General features: G+C 38.1%; 1 protein-coding gene across 2 annotated transcripts in view; it reads left to right on the top strand.

The window, feature by feature from the left end:
* Positions 1–2,780: 2,780 nt before the first annotated feature.
* TTBK2 (tau tubulin kinase 2) overlaps positions 2,781–23,852 on the top strand; it is a 124,606-nt gene continuing 103,534 nt past the window's right edge. For both annotated transcript variants that reach the window (XM_065940186.1, XM_065940187.1), the window contains exon 1: positions 2,781–3,151. The gene's annotated coding sequence lies outside the window, so the exon portion shown is untranslated. The remainder of the gene's footprint in view (positions 3,152–23,852) is intronic.

The raw sequence follows: 23,852 nt of genomic DNA, 5'->3' as shown, positions 1-23,852 counted from the left end.
TCAGGATAGAGGGGACATGGGTGTACCTATGGCTGATTCATGTTGATGTACGACAGAAACCATAAAATTCTGTAAAGCAAAAATCCTTCAATTAAAAAAATTAGGTGGCAAAAAAAAAGTGGAAGCTGCAAAGTATTTTATAGCCTAGACCTGGAATTTACACAATTTCTGAAAAAGCCTATTGGTTACACGAGGCAGCCCAATTCAGTACGGGAGAGACTATACAAAGGTAAAGATACCAGGAGGCAGTGATCATTGGGGGCCATCTTAGGGGCTGGCTACCACATTTATTTATTTTGTAGTATGTATATATGAGATACGTGTATCTCAAAAGGAGATTCCTGAGTTCTTGTACCAGCTCTTAAATAATATATTACCTTGCCATTTATCCTAACTGAACAAATATCTCCTGGAACAGACCAGTAATTCTCAAATGGAAAACACCAGAGGAAGAAAAAGAGGCCTGGGAAGCCATTTTCCTTGGGGACTCCTATACCTGTGGCATTAGCTCTCACTACACTATATACTCTCAGTATAATGATATTCATTGTTAAACTTCCTAGTCTGCTATATGGTGCTGGTGCTCAGCTGAGTCTGGCTCTTTGCGACCCCTTGGACTGTAGCCCACCAGGCTCCTCGGTCCATGGAATACTCCAGGCAAGAATACTGGAGCAGGTTGCCATTTCCTACCCCAGGGGATCTTCCAGACCCAGGGATCGAACCCACATCTCTTGTGTCTCCTGCATTGGCAGGTTGATTCTTTACCACTGCAACACCTGGGAAGCTCCACTCTGAAATACACTGTTGTCTTATTCTCAAGAAATTTATCATACAGCACTTCCTTTTGCACTGCACTTTTTTTTCCCTCTTCAAGTCTTTAGATACAGCTGCTGGACTGCTTTCTCACAGACTTTTCTATTTCTCTTATCCTTCATGGATTTGCAAATGAGAGTTGGTCATAAGACAATCAGAAGAATAATCATCATTCCAACGTTTGGAGAACCCAGCTGTATCTACTAACTCATTTAAAATAAACAATAGTTCTGTGAATAAATTCACTCAAACCCTTATCTATGATAGCAGAGATTATATCGGTAGCTTGAAGAGGACACACTATATTTGCTAAGTGAGTGTAAAATATTCTTTTCAAATGGAGAATAGCTATTTGAAATCCTGCTGTCCATAATTTCAATGAATCTGGACTTTGTTTTCCCCTATAAACGTCTTTAAAATTAAAGAAAATTATTTACAGAAACACTGATCCTTTCCAATTCAAATTACTTGCCCTGACAATACCCTGAAGTGAACTATATTCTGTGAGACAAAGTAACAGAAAAAGCAACTTGTGGTTTTCATCAGTGGAAAGAAAACAATTTGGCAACTTCTTAAATTTTGAATAGAACAAGAGAGCTGCATCATCAATTGCCTTTAATGTACACTTTGTCCTGCTTTTTATCCAAGGATCTAGACATGACAGTAGAAGTGCCTGCTGTTTTTCAAAGAATGTCAAGAGGCTGTGGCGTTTCCCGAGCAAGAAACAGATTCAATAATAGTTATAGACTGAATATAGGATTAATATTTAACCATTATATATTCTGAATCAACTTTAATCATAAGGTCACTTAAGGAAATAAAAAGATTTAAAGTAAAATGAAGCTCAGAATTCATCACAATCTTTTCACGGGGATTTCAGACTCCCGTGAATCACTGTGATTATTAAGTAAAAACAGCACTGGACACGGGAGTTAACGAGATTGGAGTTTGGTTCTTCCACTAATTAGTTTTATAGCTCTAGGAAAGATGTTAACCTCTTTGAGCTTTTTCGTCTGTAAATTGGTGGGTAAGGATGGCAGAGGGGTTTTTATCATAAGGTTTCCTCTTTACAAAAGAGCTTGATACACCAAAGACAAATTAGCCCACAGAGCCTCGTTGCTCCGCCCTTCTCGCTTTTCAAGTCTTGGAGGGACTCCCGCAGTGTTGCCCAGAAGCCCATACTTCTGGGCACCTCTCGGGGGGCTGCTCATTGAACCCTTCACTGGGGGTGTTTCCCAAAAAGGGAGTGAAATCTTTTTCTTCATGAATGTGAAAACCGTAAGGATACGCCGGGCTCCAGGCTGACTCCTTTCTGGCGGTCTCGGTCTCTTTTCCTCCTTACACTTTTAGGCCTGTCCCCAGTACACACCGGTGAATAGCTTCATGTTAGGCTGTTCTGGGGACAGAGCAAATTTGCCAGATCCTGGCAGCGAGGGTTCTGAGGAGGTGGCAAGGCAGGGCCTCAAGATTTGGGGCCCTTCGCGACCGAACTCCTCGGCGTGTGTAAATTCGTATCGTGACAAAGCATTTCCGATCTTCCTCTGAAAAGACCAATCCTGGCGTCACAACTGTGTCTCTATAACCAAGATAACTGCTGAACTAGGACGACGCCACTACGCGCCAACCACCAGTCTCAGAAGCCCTACTTCGCTGCTCGGGACGAGCTGGCAGTTGCGGCTGCGGCTGGAACTACAAGGACCAGAATTCCCGCGCGCACGCGCGTTGCCATTGTGATGCTCCTTTCCCGGTAACTCGCCCTCTCAGGCAAACCTGAAGATAGCGGCAATTCTCCGGTGGGGGGCGGAGACGCTCTTTGCCTGACTCTCCGCCCCTTTCGTGATAGGCAATGGGACCAGCCAACCGACTTGGCGGGCTTGGGACGCGCTCTCCAATCAGCACCTGTGGCGGAGAGGTGGGCGTGCGCACTGGCAGGGCAGGTGGGCTAGGCTGTGCTGGGTTGCGAAGGGGGAGAATAACGTCGGGTCGGGTCAGCGGGCGCTGCAGTAGTCGCCGCAGCGGCGATGGGAGCGGTGGGGACCAGGCGGCGGCGGCGGCGGCAGGAGGAGGAGCAGAGGCTGGCACAAGCACAGCGGCTGGGGGCGGCCAGCAGCAGCAGTAACAGCAGCAGCCGCCGCCGCCGCCAGTAAACGCGGACGGTACCCGAGGGGACTACCCAGCCTGCCGGCCCTCGAAGCCGCGCTCCGGTCCCGCCGCAATTGGCGGCGGGGGATGGGCAGGCGGCGGCCGTCCCGCCTGCTGAGGGTTGACCGCTGCCGGTCCCGGCCCTGAGCTGGACCCGAGCCCCCCTTCCGAAATCCCTGCGACCGCCACGGCCCAGGTAGGACACACCCCCCGCGACCCCCCAGGACGCCGCTGGGGGAGCCCCGCCTCCCTCCCTCTCCCGATCCTGACCCCCTCCTCCGGCCGCACCCCTCGCCCAGCGACGGACCCTGGTGCAGAGGGGAGGGGTACTGGAGACTCCTCGGTCGCTACCCACGCCCTGGGCTTGTGCCAGACTCGGTCACTCCAACTCGGAGACCTTCTGCTGCTCCCCGGTTTCCCGGGAGGGTTGTGCCTCGTATCTCCAGAGGCTTTTGGTGTCTTCACTGAACTTGGAGGGTCGCAAAGCTTCGTTCTGTTTCTCTCTCTGTGGGTGACCCACATACCACTTGTATTCATGCTGCTTCGGGTACCAGGACTGAACACAGAGGAGTCTCAGGATATACTAAACACTTCTTTCCCACCCCGCTTTTCCAGATCTAATAGAAGAGGGCACGGGACTATAGAATCTGTTTGTTGTGTAGTAACGACCGTGGAGGCCATGACTTTCTGATACTTAGAGTGCGAGGTAGACCTGAGGGATTTGCTCCTTATTTCCTTTGACTAACATGGTGTTGACACCCTGGGATGTTGCGGGAGGGACAAAAGACCCCACACATATCTACTATCAAGTCAGAAGTAAATAATCCAGTGGATGCCAGGATACTTTATCCACAGTGAACTTAATTTTGTTTCAGTCGTGGCTGCTTTAGAGGTATAAATGACATTGAGTTGTACTTTGCTTTGAATTAAAGTTGATAGGTGGCAGCAATCCGGTATTAGCTCTTCTCATCCTTCACTTTAGAAATTGTTCTTTCTTTGAACATTAAAGAGGGCAATTTTATAATAACCTATGTATTATGTAAAGATGCTTTGGTATTAAATAGAAATTAAGTTTTTAACACATGCGTGAGGATCATGATATTATGAATGGGCACCTGCACACACACGGAGAATCCACTCGGTGTGTTTTGTTACAGTGCTTGGTTCTGATCTATTAATAACAGTTGCATTGATTTCTAAATACTGATTTGCTAAGCTAGACCACAAAGATATATTTGTTGTTTTCTTTTGGCTGAGTAGAATAGAGTAACGTTCATTTGTCAGAGAAAGGATGATGGGCGATTTATTTTAAAGCTGAATGCTGTTTCTTTTTAATAAAGCCGTAATCATGACAAATATTACTTATATGACTAATCTTGAAGAATTCATCTCAACTCTAAAATTTTTTCACATAGCAAGTGTGTGAACTTGGATGATGTTTTGTGCTCTTTTTAAGTTAAAAACATGCTGAAAGGAGTGTCTAATTTAGAAGCTTATGTTTTCCAGGTGATACATTTTTGTTTAGGCACTAAGAGGGATGTTTGAAGCATGATTATAAAAGAAAGTTTTTCTAGTAACTTTTCCTTTATGACAGAATGTTACAAAAATGATTTTTCCTCTTTTAGTTTTAGACACATAAAAGAAATTGAAGTCCCTAGTGTCATTAATTGGTAATATTACGTTGAAATAAATTTGATCTTCAGTAGGAGGCTAAGAGTAGTGTACATTTCTCATTATCTTATACTATAGTTGATACATAATGTAGGAAATTCTTTATTGTATTATGTATAACTTCAGATTTTTGTGTCTTCTTTTGACTTCCTTTTAAATACTTTTTATTTTAATGCATCGGGAAATCTTCATGAGATTAAGGCTCATTTGCTTTAGTGAAGTGAGTATAATACAAAAAAACTTTTGAGGGTATTTTACATTAAAAAAAAAAAGCATCAAAATGTGACAGTGATAGATTGTGGTTTTTTCATTGTAAGTAAGTATTACAGAGCTGAGTATGCTATGACATGGAATTTAACTTTGGTGGTGATGGGGGGAGCAGGCAATTCTTTATAAGTTTTGTATCTTAAAGTAATGATGATTTGCTTGCAATTCAGGAGAGACTGTGAGCTGGAACCACCAAACTAAGGTACTCGCAGATTCCTAATCCTCATGGTAAATGTTTGTTGTCTGAAAAAAACAAAAAAATAGTATAAAACAAGAAAACAAAAGAAAAATAGTATAAAAACAAGAAAAATAGTATAAAACTAGTGAGAGATGAATTGATCAGCAAATAAAAAAGCATTTGAGAACTAATGGAGAGTATAGCTTGCTTCCTTTTCCATTAAAAAAAAAACACTCTAATAGAAAAATTCTTTTTTTTTCTTCATTTATTTTTATTAGTTGGAGGCTAATTACTTTACAGTATTGTAGTGGTTTTTGTCATACATTGACATGAATCAGCCATGGATTTACATGTATTAGAAAAATTCTTGTATAGATACGTGGCATTCTTTACAGTTTGAGTGCCTGTTATTCAAAATTACTAGAGTCATGTGTTTCTTTCTTTGCTATTTTTGAGGTTTTTGAGAAACACTCAAAATATAGCTGGAGCTATATCAGTTTATTTGGTTAGTATTTAATATGGCAGGACATATTATAATTATAGGTTTTGAAATATGAAATTAAATGTTTGTACTGTTTTACTTCGTTGTCATTTTGTTGCTACTGTTGTTATTCAGTATTTTGTAAACAATAGTACTGATGGTGGTAGATTCCCCTCCTTGCCCTCCCCAACCCCAGGCTTCAGTGAATAGAATCTTTGGGAAAAAATACTTTTTTTTTTTCTTTTATAGCTTTTGTGCTGTAAATACTCAGTGTTTTTAGGTTAAATATCATATTTCCATATCTGATAAAAGAACTTTCAGGTCTATATGAAAAAAGTTTGGGATTTTAGAGCTGAATTTTGAGCATAATTACAACACATATTACCACTCACAAGTTTCTGTCAATATCTTGTGATCCTTGGTTGTAAGTTTAAAACATAGATTGAAATTATATTTTTTACATAACATCAATGCCAGTTTTGTCAGAAAATTTCTTTTAAACAAGTGATTTTTAAGCAGACTTCTTGGTATATTTTCATTTATGGTATATGACTAAGTTAAGCATAATGATTCTTGTCTGTGTGGTTAATATTTTATGTGTTCTTAATAATAAATTGAGTCATAATACTTATCAAGTTTTGTTAGCATTTGGAATTTTTCTGTGATTTTTTTTTCTTTCTTTAACATTTGTATATATGATCCTTGATATTTGGAATGTTGATAGCTGCTTTTTATTGTTTTAAGCTATTGAATTTCACTTCAGTTAGAGTAGATCTTCCCAAGGTAAAAAATTAAGTGTTCTTGGAAGAGAACCTCAATACTCTGTAATGTCCTATATGGGAAAAGAATCTCAAAAAGTGGACATATGCATAATTGAGTCACTTTGCTGTCCACCTGAAACTAGGGCAACATTGCACATCAGCTGTGTTGTTGTTTAGTCGCTCAGTTGTGTCCGACTCTTCGCAACTGCAAGGACTATGGCTTGCCAGGCTTCGTTTATGGGATTTCTCAGGCAAGAATACTGGACTGGGTTGCCATTTCCTTCTCCAGGGGCTCTTCCCAATCCCAGGATGGAACCTAACTATACTCCAATAAAAATTAAAAAAGAGAAAACAAGCCCTGATGTTGTGTCTCCTGACGAATGGGAGGTAATAGCTTTGTAGCTCCTTTTGTTAAGCTGTCAAGATTTAACCTAACCGTGTTTAAGAATCGTTATTATATATTATACATATATATGTGTATATATTAGATATTTATTTTAGAGACTTTGCATCTATTGAAAAGGCAAAATAAGTATTTTCTAATGTTTGTGCTAGAAAACTTATTTGCTATTATGTCTATTTTTACTGACATGCTCTTATCATCATTTTTATACTTTAATTTTATTTTGTCTTTCTGAAGTTCCATGTAATTGTCTTTTTAAATAAATGATTTTGCGTTGTTTCTCTGATCTCGTTTGAGCCATGTGATCATCTAAATACTGTATTTTGCTAATATTGGTCTAACATTTAGTTTTCCATGTGTGTTGTGTGATATGGATTAATTTTGGAAAGCCCTGCCCTCAACTTTTTTCCTTGATCTGCTAGGTGCCTCATTGTCTAAAATTTCTCAGAAAAAGTTTTATCAGTATTTTTCAGTGACTAATGCAGAGATGAGGGGAGGAAAATAGAGGGGGAAATGAATAGCTAAAGAGAAAAATAGGAGCCTTGCTTCTCGTGAAATTTGATTTGAAAACATCATCTGGAAGCTAAATTGTATGGTAAATAGTAAGCTAGATTAGGACTTCATTTATACTGCACTGCTCTAGCACTTAAAATATTCAACCCATCCAAGACCAAAGTCAGCCCTGTTGTAACTTCTTTAATTATATAGATGAAGGTGGCACTATTTATTCAATCACCCAGTTTCAAAAATCTCATTTTTTCTTTTTTCTTTCCCCCCCGATTCTACCTGCACAAACCCTCTCCCTTTCATTTCTACTGCTACCACCTTAATTTAGCCTCTCTGATCTTCAGTATGTCTCCTTAGAACTATTGCAGTTCAGTTCAGTCGCTCACTTGTGTCCACTCTTTGCGACCCCATGGACTGCAGCACGCCAGGCTTTCCTGTCCATCACTAACTCCAGGAGCTGACTCAAACTCATGTCCATTGAATTGGTGATGCCATCCAACCATCTCATCCTCTGTTGTCCCCTTCTACTCCCACCCTCAATCTTTCCCAGCATCAAGGTCTTTTCAAATGAGTCAGTTCTTCGCATCAGGTGGCCAAAGTATTGGAGTTTCAGCTTCAGCATCAGTCCTTCCAGTGAATATTCAGGACTGATTTCCTTTAGGATGGACTGGTTGGATCTCTTTGCAGTTCAAGGGATTCTTAAGAGTCTTTTCCAACACCACAGTTTCAAAAGCATCAATTCTTTGGTGCTCAATTTTCTTTATGGTCCAACTCTTGCACCCATACATGACTACTGGAAAAAACATAGCTTTGACTAGACGGACCTTTGTCAGCAAAGTCATGTCTTGGCTTTTTAATACACTGTCTAGGTTTGTCATAGGTTTTCTTCCAAGGAGCAAGTGTCTTTCAATTTCATGGTTGCAGTCACTACCTGCAGTGATTTTGGAGCCCAAGAAAATTAAGTTTTTCACTGTTTTCATTGTTTCCCCATCTATTTGCCATGAGATGATGGGACTGGATGCCATGATCTTAGTTTTCTGAATGTTGAGTTTTAAGCCAACTTTTTCAATCTCCTCTTTCACTTTCATCAAGAGGCCCATTACTTCTTCACTTTCTGCCATTAGGGCGGTGTCATCTGCATATGTGAGGTTATTGATATTTCTCTCAGCGACATTTAAATATTTGTTAAATATCTCCTGTGTGTCTGTGGTAGGGGGATTAGAGATTCAGCAGGGAATAAGACAGAAATTATCTCACTTTTAGAATTTGCAGTAGAGTGGGAAGAGACAGTCGTAGAACAAGGAATTACAAGTGTTCCAAGAATCGTGAAGGGAAAATGTAGACTGCCACATAAATGTATTAACTGACAGACCTACAGTCTGGGAAGTGGTTCAGGAAAGTCTTCTGTTTTATCAACCACAGTTTTTTCTGCATAGTCTACCAGTTGCAGAGATTAGTGGATATTTTGTAGCTATAAGCAGTTAAATTATTTAAAATAAATGCTTTAAAATGAAGATATTTAATACAAATTAAATGTTCATACAGCCTCTGAAACAGCTTTGGACAAATCCTTTCCAGACACCAGAACACTTTGAAAACTTTTGCCCCGAAGAGGCCACCCTCTCCCTCCAGTGTGGGTTTCAACTTTGGGTTTTCCCAGGTCTCAATTGCTTAAGTACTGACAGAATTCCTATGTTATGTTTCACACTCTTTGAACATCAAAAGTTAGGAGTAGGCACTTTGAGGAGGAGGGTGTGTATGGTTACAAGAAAGAGGTCTTACAGGTAGATAGAGTCTCTCTGTAGCCAGAGTCCAGAAGCTTATAGGTGAGTTATTAAATGTACAGGTAACTAGGATATAGTTTGAATATCTTTGTAAGTTTTAAATATGTAAATTCATTTGTAAATCAGAAAAAATATCCCATATCATATGCTGGCTCCTACTTTTTAGTTTATAAAATGAGGTTAGTATAGTCACAAATCTCAATGCTTAGTAAACAAATGAATGAAACTGTTAATTTTGCATCAAGATGAGATCTGAATCCTTTCTCATCTCTGTGAGAACATGTCATAGGACCTTAGATTAATTAACTTCTTTGCCTCGGTACACACACACATACACACGTATATATACATATATAGTTTTGCTGTTTTTAAAAAGTTAATATACTTTAAATTTAATTATAATGAAGATCACTACAGAAAAGGTTATTGATTTGTTTTTTGCTATTTTTAAAAAGAAGTTAATATACTTTAATTATAATGAAGATTACTACAGAAAAGGCTCTTTATTGATTTTTTTTTTTTCTTAGTGGGAGGATCATAGACAATGCATTGTTTGGTTGGTCTGGCTACAGTAGATTTTACCCAAGGAATGGTCTTCAGTGTTTTCCTTACAATCTGGTTATGTAAGTTACACTGTACTTTCTATACGGGAAGAATTTGTTTATGTGTTGTTAGTATCAGTAGCCAGGGAGAGGAGAACTAGGTTGTTTACACTTTTATCTGTTGTAGGTAATTGTAACCATAACTGACTTGTAAAGTTTCTCTTCACTTTTAATAGATATTTTGCTTTCTTGAATATATGAGCCCAGGGAGAGTCCATATTGCTGGAAGTATAATTTATCTCTTGTGAAAGTTTAGAAGGAGCAGTTGAAGTGTGAGTGGTGACTAAATTTTCTTTCTCTTTTGCTATCAGCAAATAGGGTTTTTCATTCTTTATTTCTTTTAACCAACCCTTTAGAGAGGCTTTTACTAAAACCTGCAACATTAAAAAAAAAAAATCTTATGGGGTTTATCCTATTCTTGACCCTAACTTCTGTTGTTTATGTTAGTATTATTAGATATTTTGAAAAGCTTAGCTCGTGTGTAATCTTTGTATATTTGTGTCTACACTTTAGTTTTATCTTGAAAGCATCCGATTTTTAACTTTAATAATAAGATTTGTTTAGTGTGTTGATAGTTTCCCTCAAATTGGAAAAATTTCAGACATTTTTTCTTCAGGTTTTTTTTTTTTAGCTTGTAATCTCTTTGGGCCAAATAAATGTATTCAGAAATTAAAATATTTACTGAAACTGGAGAGAAACTTTATATAAGAAAACATGGTTACAATAACTGACAACAAAAGTATGAACAACCTCTATTCTCTCTTTCAGGGATTCCAGTTATACGTATGTTAGATTTTTTGATGTTATCCTTTTGTGCATTGATGCCCTGTTTAATTTCTTTTTCTATGTATGTTTAATTTTGGATGTTTCATTTTTCTTTATCTTCAGCTTCACTAATCCTTTCTTTCACAGTGGTTAAGCTGGTGTTAATCCTATCCAGTGTATTTCTAAAAAATCTCAGATGTATACTTTTCATGTCTAGAAGTTCATAAAAAAAAACAACTCCTCATTTCTTTCCTCAAGCTTAATGCTTTTCTCTATTTTCTTAAATGTATTTGTATTAGCTGTTTTAAAGTTCTTGTCTATCATTTTATCATCTGCACCATTTCTGAGTCTGTTTTTATTGATTGTTATTTCTCGTTTGTATCCCTGGTAATTTCTCTTTGGATGCCAGATATTATGATTTTACACTGTTGTGTGCTGAATTTTTTTTTTTTAATTTTCATAAATGTTATGGGGATTTGTTCTGGGATACAGTTATTTGAAAATAGTTAGATGCATTCATGGCCCTGGATGTTTTGAAAGATTTTTTAAAAAATTTTTCCACTCTGTGACTATACAGACTATTCACAGACCTGTGTGATCATTAAGGATTGTTCTGCCTGCGCCTTTCTAGTTATTCTTTGCTTTGTTACACAGATGGATTCGTAAGTACTCAGCCAAAGTTTCAAGAGGAACTACCTCTGGATATCAAGAGGCATGTCTTTGTGCCGCTCTCTTCACTGTTTTGCCTTGCCTTGGCCTTCTCAAAACTCTTAGTTCTGTCTCTTCAACTCGGTGAGACTGCTTAGTTCTGTTTGGGTTCCTCATTCCTATGCCGCAGCCTGAAAACTCTCAGGCGATAAGCTGGGGGCCATCTTAAGGATTACCTCACTCATTTTCTTTTGTGGATCCATATTCTGTGCTGCCTGTTGTTTAGTGTCTAAAATCTTTTGTTTCATATATTTTGTCTGTTTTTCCCGTTTAAGGTGGGAGGCTTAAGGTCCCTGTTAACTATGGTGGTCAGAAGCTAAAGTGGTCTGGTGGGTATATGAAATCTCAAACAAAGAGGAGTCATATTTCAGAGTTATGCTGTCATTAGAAATTTGTATTATCGTTATGCCCAAACATAGTTTCAGAAATTTTTTCCTTACTCTTTAGACACGTCATAAGCTCTTCTGATGATTAATTCTAGGACTGTTCTCATTGAAATTAAAATTGTAGGTAAAAATAATTTTCCTGTTTTTCTATTAAAGAACAGAATCTTACATAAGCTATGTATGGCACTTATAGAACCATGCTGTTATCTGTTTAGCTTCCTGCAAATGTAGGAGAATTTTTTGCTTCAGCCTGTCTAGGTAATAGTAGCTGTAACTGGACTTGCTTTGCTCTGGCCTTCTGTCCTCCCCTGCTCTGAGGGCCTCAATGGTTCTGCCTTCTCTATTTGAGCTGAACGAAGTCCACTCTCTTCCTAGCCTGATTTTTGCAGTCTGAACTCAATTTACTTTCAGGTTTATATGTTCTCTCACTGCAATCAGAACTCTTTTCCCTTTGGGCTCATGCATGCATTCATTTTCTCCATACTTGTATGCTTCGCTCCTTTCTTTTCTGCTCCTTTCCTTACACCTCAGTTAGTTTTTGTCATTAAACAAACCACCCCAAAGTTCAGGGACCAAAATAATAATTCATAAACTATTCTGTGGGTTGGCAGTTTGACTGGGTTCAGCTGAATGGTTCATTTGGTCTTGTCTGGGTTCATTTGCTCTTGTCTGTGTGAAGCAGTCACCTAGCTCAGGTTTCTTCATTATCTCGGTCCCAAAACCAGCCAAAGGGGGGAAGTCTAGTGCATAAGTGCTTTTTAACCTTCTGGGTCATATTTGTTGATGTCCCACTGATCAAAGCAAGTCATAGGGCCAGCCTGAGTTTCCAGAAGTGAAGAAACTCTGCCTTTCAATGGCAGATGGAGCAAGGTCACATTGTTAAGGCATGTGTATACAGTGATGGGAGAATTTGGGGCTGTTTTGCAATCACCAAACCACTATAAATTCTGTCTAGCTCCTCTAAGAAACCTGGTATGATCATCTTAGCCCATGTTAATCTCCCCAGTTCCGACTTATCATATATGTTGGCCCTTGCAGTTTGATTTCAATTAACTTATATATTTTGCCTTTTTAATCCAGAAAATTATTAATGCTGTTAATTTCCGGTTTTATATAATGTGTTCTACTTCAAAAAATAATTTGGGAATAATTGTTTAACTTCTTCCTTTGATTGTTATCTCATTGAGGGCTAAACTACACATTTATACTTCTTTGTACTTTTCTGTATGTTTGTTATTATTGAATCACAGTATGTTAAATTGGGCTTCCCAGGTGGCACTAGTGGTAAAGAATCCTCCTGCCAATGCAGGAGACATAAGAGATGCAGGTTCAATCCCTGGGTCGGGAAGATTCCTTGGAGGAGGGCATGGCAACCCTCGCCAGTGTTCTTGCCAGTATACCCATGGACAGAGGAGCCTGGCGGGTTACAGCCCATGGGGTCACACAGAGTTGGACACGACTGAAGCAATTTGGTACATACGTTAAATTTAAAAGTCAACTCTCACTTATTTACTTGAGGACTACTGCTTTTTTTCAACTGTCTAGGTGGTAAAGGACATTTTGTTCATCTTTCCATTCATTATTTATTCAATGATTATTCTGTGGTAGGTGTTATACTAGGTACTGAGAATACAAAGATGAGATTTCTGCTCTTGACCTCAAGAAATTTATAGTTTTGTAGGAAAACTTTGTAAAGTGTCTTAGAAGACATGTGATTTTGCAGTTGCTTGTAAGCCTGTCCTTTACTCTGAACCTAAATTTCTGCCTCATGCCCAACCCACAGGTTACCTGACTTTTCACCATTGTATAGATGGGACAGTCTCTTGCTGTCATACTGCTAGATGGTTGTTGCCTAATCTAGATTGTGTCTGGCTCTCCCTTCTCTGCTTTATATTACTATTATCTGTTACTATTCTTTTTAAGAGTCATTAGTTACTCAGTCGTGTCCGACTCTTTGGACCCCATGGACTGTAGCCTGCCAGACTCCTCCGTCTATAGAATTTTCCAGGCAAGAATACCAAAGTGGTTGCCATTTCCTTTTCCAGGGGATCTCTGGACCCAGGGATCAGACCCAGGTCTCCAGCATTGCAGGCAGACTCTTTACTGTTTGAGTCCCCGGGGAAGCCCTAATCATAGGGTAGGTAAAATGTATGTGTACAGTTTAAAGAGGAAAGCAAATAGACAAGAGATAGAACATTGCCAGTATCTCAGAAGCCCTTTCTTTATCTCATCCCCCTTTTCTTGTGGTGGTTTAGTCACTGTCGTGTTTAACTCTCTTGATCTCATGGACCTATAGCCTGCCAGGCTCCTCTGTCCATGGGATTTCCCAGGCAAGAATACTGGAGTGGTTTGCTGTTTCGTTCTCTAGTGAATCTTCCCGATCCAGGGATCGAACATGGGTCTCCTGCACTGCAGGCAGATTCTTTACCGACTGAGCTACTAGGGAAGCCCTTTTCTTACTCCAAAGGAATCCATTCTTACACTTTTTATGAAAAATCATTTCTTTGTTTTACTCTTTATAGACTTAGTACCTATATTTGCACCCCTATTTAGCATAGTTTAGTTTTGCTTATTTCTGAACTTTATATGGAAGGACTTACATTGTATATATACTTTGGTATTGCTTGATTTTTTTCAATATCTGTTGTCTTACTGGTGGCTCAGGGTAAAGAATCTGCCTGCCAATGTAGAAGATGTCGGTTTGATCCGTGGGTCAGGAAGATCCCCTGGAGAAGGAAATGAAAACTCACTCCAGTGTTCTTGCCTGGAGAATCCCATGGACAGAGGACTCTGGTCGACTACAGTCCACAGGGTTGCAAAAGAGTCTGTTACACCTTAGCAACTAAACAACAAACAACACTTGAGTTTTTTCATGTAGTTCAGAGTAGCAGTAGTTTCTTCATTTTAGTATATTTTTTTGAATAATGGTACTCAAAGATATTCACTTCCTAATCCCTGAAACTTCTCAATATGTTACCTTAAAGGTGGAATGAACTTTATAGGTGTCATTAAATTAAAGATGGGAAGATTATTCTTCATTATCCACTTGGGCTTAGTGTACTCACAAGGGGCCTACAAAAAGGAGGCATATATATTTTGTCAGAGAGAAAGAGAATGTGATGATGGAAGCACAGGTCAGAGAGTTTTGAAGATGCCGACTAAACCACTCTGGTTTTGAGGATTGTGGATGAGGCCATGAACCTAAGAATGAAGGTAACTTCTTGAGGTTGGAAAAGGCAAGGAAAAGGATTCTCCTCTAGAGACTCTAGAAGGAGCATAGCCTTGCTGACACCTTGATTTCAGCCACAGTGGAAGTCTGGACTTCTGATCTCCAGAACTGTAAGACTGTAAATTTGTGTTGTTTTGCTGCTGAATTTATGGTGATTTGTTATGTCAGCAGTAGGAAGCTAGTACATTTTTTTACTGTATGAATATAATTTATCCATTCTTCTCTTGCTGGACATTTGGGTTGTTTCCAGGTTTTGGTATTTATGGACAATGTGACTGAAAATTCTTGTACACAGTTCCTAGTACATGTGATAGAAGAGTGTTTTTAGGATGTATATATAGGAAAAGGGTTGCTGGGTCCCAGTTTGTGCATATTTTCAGCTTTACTTTGTAATAAAGAACCATTTTCCAAAGTACTTTCCTACTAGCAGTGTATGAGTCTTTACTTTTTATATTTAAATAAGTTCCTTTTTTATATTCACTATGACAATGCTTTCTTGACAATGCTTTCTTTTTTTAAATAGGTGGGTACTCAAAATTTGCTTCAAGTCAAAACACATTTGGGAATGAATATATACTTTTTCCATCTCCTAGAAATAGTTTTATTTCCTTTTTGGTCAACCAATTTTTGTTAACTCTAAGAGCAAAATTATAACTGATCAAATGCTATAATTTAATTTGAATCATGGTTGTAGAGTAATAATTTCTCTTGCTGACAAAAGCATTTTCATATGAATTTGATAAGTAGTAGTTGCATACTAGGTTTAAATTCTAGTCTTCCATGATTATTTCCTTTCATCAACATTCAAGCAATTCAGGGACTGCTTTGGGCAGCATTATGCTTGTGATTGTGATTATTTCTTCTTCTGTTGGTTAAGAAGCATGCAAAATGATGTATAATAATAAGTAACGATTACCATTTATTGGGCATAGTCAGTGTAGCAGGCGCTGGGATGAATAAGCACTTTACATATACCATATGTTATGACTTTTAATCCTTAAATAGCCACACTTATTATCCTCTTTTTATAACTGAGGCAGTTGAGGAGGCATAGAGAAGTCTTGGAGTTTTCATTCCAATACCAAAGAAGGGCAGTGCCAAAGGATGTTCAAACTACTGCACAACTGCACTCACTTCACATGCTCATAAGGTCATGCTCAAAATCCTCCAAGTTAGGCTTCAATAGCATGTGAACCGAGAACTTCCAGACATTCAAGCTGGATTTAGAAAAGGCAGAGGAACCAGAGATCAAATTTCCAACATCCATTGGATCATAGAAAAAGCAAGGGAATTCCAGAAAAACATCTACTTCTGCTTCATTGACTACGTTAAAGCCTTTGACTCTGTGGATCACAACAAACTGGAAAATTCTTCAAGAGATGGGAGTACCAGACCACCTTACCTGCCTCCTGCGAAACCTGTATGCAGGTCAAGAAGCAGCAGTTAGAGCTGAGCATGGAACTACAGACTGGTTCAAAATTGGGAAAGTGGTGTATATTGTTAAGGCTGTATATTGTTAAATTAAGGCTGTGTATTGTTAAGTTGAGGCTGTATATTGTTAAGGCTGTATGTTGCCACCTTATTTATTTAACTTATATGCAGAGTACATCATGCAAAATGCTGGGCTGGATGAAGCACAAACTGGAATCAAGATTGCTGGGAGAAATAGCAATAACCTCCGATAGGCAGATGACACCACTCTAATGGCAAAAAGTGAAGAGGAACTAAAGAACCTCTTGATGAAGGTGAAAGAGCGGAGTGAAAAAGCTGGTTTAAAACTCAACAATCAGAAAACTATAATCATGGCATCTGGTCCTATCGCTTCATGGCAAATAAATGGGAAAACAATGGAAACAGTGAAAGACTTTATTGTCTTGGGTTCCAAAATCACTGCAGTTGGTGACTGCCGCCATGAAACTAAAAGACGCTTGTTCCTTGGAAGAGAAGCTATGACAAACCGAGACAGCATATTAAAAAGCAGAGACGTTACTTTGTCGACAAAGGTCCATCTAGTCAAAGCTATGGTTTTCCCAGTGGTCATGTGTGGATGTGAGAGCTGGACTATAAAGAAGGCTGAGTGCCGAAGAATTGATGCTTTGAAACTGTGGTGTTGAAGAAGACTCTTGGGAGTCCCTTGGACAGCAAGTCAGTCAATCTTAAAGGAAATCAACCCTGAATATTCATTGGAAGAACTGATGTTGAAGCTGAAGCCCCAGTACTTTGGCCACCTGATGCGAAGAGCTGACCCACTGAAAAAGACCCTGGTGCTGGGAAAAATGGAAGGCAGGAGGAGAAGGGGATGACAGAGGATAAGATGGTTGGATGGCATCAAACTCAATGGACATGAGTTTGAGCAAGCTCTGAGATGAAGGGAGGCCTGGTGTGCTGCATCCATGGGGTTGCAAAGAGTCAGACATGACTGAGTGACTGAACAACGACAGCAGAGAAGTCGAGTTATGGGTCCTAGATCACATAGCCAGGGTTTGAATCTAGGTAGTCTGGGCTTCCCTGGTGGCTCAGTCCGTTAAGAATCTACCTGCAATGCAGGAGACATGAACTGGATCCCTGGGTCAGGAAGATCCACTGGAGGAGGAAATGGCAACCCACTCCAGTATTCTTGCCTGGAATATCCCTTGGACAGAGAGGAGCCTGGCAGGCTGTCCATAGGGTCACAAAGAGCTGGACAGGATTGAAGCGATTTAGCACTCACTGAAGCTAAAAGATAATAAAGATACTGTAGTGTTATGTTAATTTCTCCAATAATACTCTTGTAGGGACTTCTTGTCATTAAGTGTGGTTTGGTCTGGTTTATGTTTTTGGAATTCTTGTACACTTTTTATCCATATGCCTATGTGTCCTGTCCTTCTGATTTCCATTCTCCTGTTAGTTCTCATTTTTCCTCTCATCTGTTATAACTCTATGTGTGACCCTATGTGGCTTTTAAATTACATGCAGTTTAATGTCTCTTTTTCAGCTGGTTAATTAAATTACTTTACCAAATATCTATTGATTAACTGCAAACTTAATAGTTTTTTATTATGGCAGAGGATTTAGTAACTATAAAATGATCTTCATTGTCAAAGAGTTTGTAATCTAGGGGATTGTCAATATTTACTTACTAATTTGTTGGCTATTTTTCTTCTTAATCTTTTTCTACCAAGCAAATGTTTCAAATGATTTTTCACCACATGGTCTTTTATAAGTTGCATCTCCATTTAGTATGTTCTGTCCATATTTTGATCATCTTTGGGTCTGTTTTGGCAACACCTCCAGATTTAGCATCATTGTCTGAATTCATTAGCATGCTATTTACTTGTTATTTTAAGTCTTTGAGAGTATTGCCAAGAAGGAATTAATTCATTTCTCTCCTGCAGTATCTCATTTTCCCTCACCCAGATTATTTTAAGTCTATTAGTGTTACTAAAAAAATGAATCACAATTATTTGACAGCATCGATGCTGCAGCCAAATTAAATTAATTTTCTCAACTATAATTTGTGATATGGAATCAAAAAGAACCTGTGGTTTGTATACAACTTTGAGAAACTATTGTCTTATAACACTGAAGCCTTGTTTTAGTTATCTATGGCTGCATAACAAATTACCTCAAACTTAGTGTTTTAAAACAGCAACATTTATTATTTCAGAATGTCTGTGGGTAAGGATTTTGTGTGTTACTCAGCGGGGTATTCTGTTTCAAGATCAACCACAGGCTACAATTAAGGTAGGCTGTAGTTATCGCAAAGCTCAACTGGGTAAGGTTCTATTTCCAAGCTTACTTCAGTAGTTGTCATGATTCCATTCCTTGTGGGTGGTTGGACTGATGGCTTGTAGGTGCCCTTTATAAGTGGACTCATATGTCAGCAGAGGTTGTCCTAGCATATGGGTCTTTCCTTGAGGCAACATGACAGCTTTCCTCATCAGAGCAAGTAGGAAGAGCTATAGAGAGATAATATATCTACCTACCAAGTGACATCTACCTTGCTAGATGGGAAGTGCATCCTGTCACTTTTGCTGCATTCTATTCATTAGAGGCAGATCACTGGATTCACCTACACTAAAGGGGAAGGGGTCAATAGCATGAGATAGGGATTATTAGGAGCCATTTTTAGAAGCAATATAGTATACCTTGGTAGCTTATAGGATTCTGGGCTTTTCGCTTAGGGTTCAATTTCTAGTTGGAACAGGTGTATTTTTTAGCTTTATATCAGTGTCTTGAAGGACTCCACCCAGGATACTGGGGGCTTCCCAGGTGGCACAGTGGTGAAGAATCTACCTGTCAATGCAGGAGACACAAGAGATGAAGGTTCAATTCCTCGATTAGGAAGATTCCTTCAAGTAGGAAATGACAACCCGCTCCATTATTCTTGCCTTGAGAATTTCATGGACAGAGGAGCCTGGAGGGCTACAGTCCATAGGGTCACAACCCCCTTCCCATCCAGGCTGCCGCATAATATTGAGCAGAGTTCTATGTACTATACAATAGGTCCTTGTTGGTTATACATTTTAAATATAGCAGTGTGTACATGTCCATCCCAAATGCCTTAATTGTTCCTTCCCCAAGCAACCACAAATTAATTCTCTAAGTTTGTGAGTCTGTTTCTGTTTTGTAAGTAACGTCATTTGTGTCATTTTTTAGATGGCCACATATAAGGGATGTCATATGATATTTATCCTTCTCTGTCTGACTTCACTCAGTATGACTGTCTCTAAGTCCATCCATGTTGCAGCAAATGGCATTATTTCATTCTTTTTAATGGCTGAGTAATATTCCACTCATAATATCCCTTTATAATCATACCTTCATCCTACCTCTAACTCTTGGCAACCACTGATCTGTTCTTTGTCATTCTAGTTTTATTGTTTTGAAAATGTCAAATAAATATAATCATATAGTATGCAACTTTTGGAGACTGGCCAGTGATGTCAAACATCTTTTCATGTATTTATTTCCAGTTGGTGAAGTGTCTGTTTTTTGCCTCATTTTAAATTGGATCATTTGTTTTCTTACAGTTGACTTTTAAGTGTTCTCTCTGTATTTGGATACAAGTCCTTGGTTGGATATTATGATTTGCGCACATTTTCTACCAGTATATAGCTTGTCTTTTCATTTTCTTAACAATATCTTTCACAGAGTATAAGTTTTCAATTTTAGTAAAGTTCAATTTGTCAGGTTTTTTTCTTTTATGAAATGTGATTTAGGTATCATGCCCAAAACCTTTTGCACAAAGTTTTATTACAAGTTTATTTTTAAATGTTTTGTATTTTACATTTAGATCTGTGATACATTTTGAGTTAAGTTTTGTATGTAAGGTTTGAGATTTAAGATGGAGGTTGTTTTTTCCATACAGCTTACAATTGTTCCAACACTGTTGGAAATTCTGTCTTATCTGTGTCGAGTGGCCTTTCCGTCTTTGTCAAATATCACTTGGCTTAGAATAGGCAAAGCTATAGAGGCAGAAGATAGACAAGTGGCTGCCAGGGAAAGGAAAGAATAGAGAGGCAGCTAATAAGTATGAAGTTTCTTTTTGGGTTGGTGAAAATGTTCTGGAATTGGGTAGTGGTGGTGAATATACAACTTTGTGAATATACTACAAACCACTGAATTGTATACTTTAAAATACGGTATGTGGATTATACTTGGATTTTTAAAAAGGTGAAAATTTAATTGAACTATTTGTGTAGATCTGTTTATGCACTCTATTGTATTTCATTTATTTGTAATATGAATATCCCTTTGCCAATAGCACACTGGCTTGATTATTGTAACTACATAGTATTAAGTCTTAAAATCATGTACTGTGATTCCTCTAACTTTATTACTGTTTTTCAAAACTATTTTGGATATTTTCATTCCTTTACCTTGCCACATAAATTTTAGAATCAGCATGTCTATATAATGGCTTTTCCTTGAATTTCAGTTGGAATATTGTTAAATATATTGATCAATTTGAGCAACTTTTTTTTTTCTTAATGTCCTTTATCAGGTTGAGAAAATTGCCTTCTATTCCTAGTTTACTAAGAGTTTGTATCATGTATGTATGACTGTTGAATTTTGTCAAATGCTTCTCCTACATTAAATAATAGATTATGTTGTTTTCTGTTTTAGACTGTTAATCTGATGAATTTTATGAATTGATTTTTTAATATTAAACAAGTCTTACTTCCCCAGAGTAAACCACATAGTGCTGAACTGTAATGCTTTTTATATATTTCTGGATTTAATTTAGTAATATTTTGTTGAGAATTTTTATGTCTATGTATATGGACAAGGAGGCCTGGCGTGCTGTGGTTCATGGGGTCGCAAAGAGTCGGATACGACTGAGCAACTGAACTGAACCAGACGATGTTCATGGGGAAGATTGATTTTTCTTGCATTGTCTTTTATTGTTTTTTTAAAAAATAATTTTTATAAAGTTCCCACACTAGGCATTACTCTTTTCCCCTCCAGCTGTATGATTGTTTTCATATCAAGCTAGTGCTATCTTCATAAAATGAATTGAGATGTATTTCCTACCCTTCTGTTTCTGGAAGAGATTGTATAGATTTTTTTTTTTTTTAACATTTGATAGAATTTGGCAGTGGAAAAATCTCTGTATTCTTCTGTGGGAAGGTTTTGAATTATGGGTTCAGTTTTTTAAACAGGACAATTCAGACTTTTCCTTTCATCTTGGGTGAATTGTTGGGTTTGCAGTTTTTGAGAAATTGGTCCATTGTTGTCCGGGTTATGTGTACAGTATTGATCTTTTATACTTTTTAATGTTTGTAGAGTCTATAATGATAAGTCCTATTACACAAGTTTTTAATGTTTTAATTTTCCCTACGACCAGGGCTTTAGCTACATCCCATCAAATTTTGTTGTGTTTTAATTTTTATTCAAGTAAAATATTTTCCAATTTGCCTAAAAACTTTCTCTTTACTCTGTGGATTATTTAGAATAGTCTTTGTCAAACTTTTTTTTAAACACTCCAAGTAGTAAATATGATAAGACCTGAATCTATACTCAGTTGTAGTTACTTAAGTCTGCTCTAGTAGTACAAAAGCAGCCATAGGCAACACATAAATGAATGGGCATGGCATTATTCCTGTAAAATTTTACTTACCACAATCAATCACCCAGCTTTGGTATTTTTGTTTAATTTCCAAACGTTTGTAAGAGTTTTCTATTATCTTGCTGCTATTGATTTTTAGCTTAATTTCATTAATATTCTGTATGTGATTTTATTTAACTTTGTTAAGATTTATTTTGTGACCTAGGATATGACACTTCTCTCTTGGTTCCATGTGCACTTGCAAAGAATGTGTATTCTGATTTTGTTGGAGTATTATATAAATGTACATTAGTTTCAGTTGGTTGATGGTTACTTTCTGATTCAGTTCTCTTTCATCAAATGAGTGTCTTACAATGCAATTCAATTCTGACACTAACTGCTTGGAGTTAATGACATCATGCAGGCTAAGGGGCTCAGTTCCACAAGACTGCCCCCTCTTCAGACTCTAGCTTGAAATATGTCTTCTAGTCCTAAGTATCCTCAAGCCACTCATACTTTGCCTGGCTGGCAGTGAATTTGGTGTATCTCACAGGTTCAGTAATTTGCTAGAACAACTCACAGAACTCATGAAAGTTCTATAGTTAGGATTGTGCCATGTGCTCAGTCATGTCCAACTCTTTGTGACTCCATGGACTGTAGCCTGCCAGGCAGAATATTGGAGTGGGTTGCCATCCTCCAGAGGATCTTCCCAACCCAGGGATCAAACCCAAGTCCCCTGTGTCTCCTGGATTGCAGGCAGATTCTTTACCTGCTGAGCTATCAGGGAAGCCCCTATACTTAGTATTACCATTTTATTACAAAGAATAAAAATGAACAACCAAATGAACAGGTACATAGGGCCAGTTTGTAAGGATTCTAAGCACAAGAGCTTCTATCCTTGTGGAATCAGGGTACACCAGCCTCTCAGTACATCAATATGTTCACCAACCAGGAATCTCCCTGAGCCTTGTTACTCAATGTTTTTAATATCAAGATTTCTTTAGATAGACATGAGAAATGAAGTCATTGTCCATGTAATTGAGTTCACATCTCCAGGCCCACTCTCCCTAGAGGTTGGAGATTAGAGATTGGGCCAAAAGTTTAAACCCTCTAATCACATGTTTGGTCTATCTGATGACCAACCCTAGTCTGAATTGATCTAGGAGTCCCTTCAGGAGTCCCCTCATTAGCATAACAGGCATTCTTATCCTTCAGGAAATGCCAACCTCTGTGAAGAAGCTGGAGATAAAGATTTATAAACCAAATACAAAGACCCAGTATGTTTTTATTATACCATAGTAGTGTTGTTCAGTTCTGTTCATATATCTTGCTGGTATTTTTGTCTGTTTATTTCTTTTGAGGCAGGAGTGATGAAGTCTCTATGAGTTTGTCTGTTTCTTCTTTCAGCTTGTTCATGTGATTCATGTATTTTGATAAACTCTTTTTAGATACACACACATTTATAGTTTCTTTGTAAATTGGCCTTCTTTGATTATGGGATGTCCCTCTTTATCTCTGGGGATTTTCTTTGCACTGAAGTCTACATTGTCTGATAGTAATACAAACAGTTCTGACTTAATGTTTCAGTTTACAATTTTTCAACTTTACCCTCGTGTGAAAGTGATATGGATTGAGTAGAAACCAATCATGATGAATACATTTACAGCCATTCCGTTCATATAGAGCCATTCTGTTTTTCACTTCCAATAATGCATTCAGAAAATTACATGAGATGTTCAACATTTCATTACAAAATAGACTTGTTAGATTATTTGCTCAACTGTAGGCTAATTTAGGTGTTCTAAGTACGTTTAACGTAAGTTTGGCCAGGCTTCAATGTTTGGTACATTAGGTGTTTTAAATGCATTTTTGACTTACAGTATTTTCAGCTTAATCGTGGGATACCCCATCTATCATAAATCAAGGAAGATTTGTATAGGTTCTCCAGCTTTATGTGTGGTATATCTTTCCCCATTCTTTTGCTTTCTAAATTCATAAATAAGTTTATAATGATACTTATATAATAAAAGCAAAACTCATGAAACTCAAAAATTCTCAAAGAAACTGAAGTATAATAATAACTTAAAAACCAACTGACAGAGAAGAATTTACAGATGTAGTAAAC

Source organism: Muntiacus reevesi, chromosome 7, assembly GCF_963930625.1.
Source record: "Muntiacus reevesi chromosome 7, mMunRee1.1, whole genome shotgun sequence".
Lineage (NCBI taxonomy): Eukaryota > Metazoa > Chordata > Mammalia > Artiodactyla > Cervidae > Muntiacus > Muntiacus reevesi.
Note: the sequence above shows the minus strand (reverse complement) of the source record. Positions and strands in the feature narration are given on the sequence as shown.